Source organism: Condylura cristata, unplaced genomic scaffold (genome assembly GCF_000260355.1).
Source record: "Condylura cristata isolate star-nosed mole 26May11 unplaced genomic scaffold, ConCri1.0 scaffold00020, whole genome shotgun sequence".
Taxonomy (NCBI): Eukaryota; Metazoa; Chordata; class Mammalia; order Eulipotyphla; family Talpidae; genus Condylura; species Condylura cristata.
This window is the reverse complement of record NW_004567121.1, coordinates 34,361,131-34,361,701: the sequence shown is the minus strand read 5'-3', so window position 1 is coordinate 34,361,701 and position 571 is coordinate 34,361,131.

Below are 571 nucleotides of genomic sequence, written 5' to 3'. Positions count from 1 at the left end.
AAGTTGCTCTAGAGGAAATCAGAAGAAGGCTGAGAATGGGTTTCAGGCTCCTCTATTCCTGCATCAACCAGAGACCTACCACTTAATTTTTTAAAATTTTTAATCAAATTTTATCAACTTACAACTTATTTATAAAATGATATGATTGCTGGCTTGTTTAAAAAATAGGACTTACTATACACTTATTTTTTATTTTATTGAAGGGTTTTCTTTGCTGCTACAACCAAATTTGCAAATCGCAGCTCTGTCGCCTTAGTTTTGCACAGAGAGCTGGTCCTGACATTCCATTACATATGTAGGGGAATTCAGTTTGGCTTCGGGAGAATAGAGAGACATTCATCCCACAAATGTTTATTGAGTGTTACCTTTGTTGCTGGTATAACTGACTACACCTGGTGAGAACTAAGAAGGTCTGATAAATACCAGTCAGTCTTGAACTTGATGGATTACAGGCAATTCAGGGGAAAGGTCAGAATGGCTTCCAAGGCTGGCCTGGGATTCCATCCTTGATTGCTGTCCACTCGGGACACAGACGCATTATCCCACTGAAGTTTACCGTAATTTTTTTTTT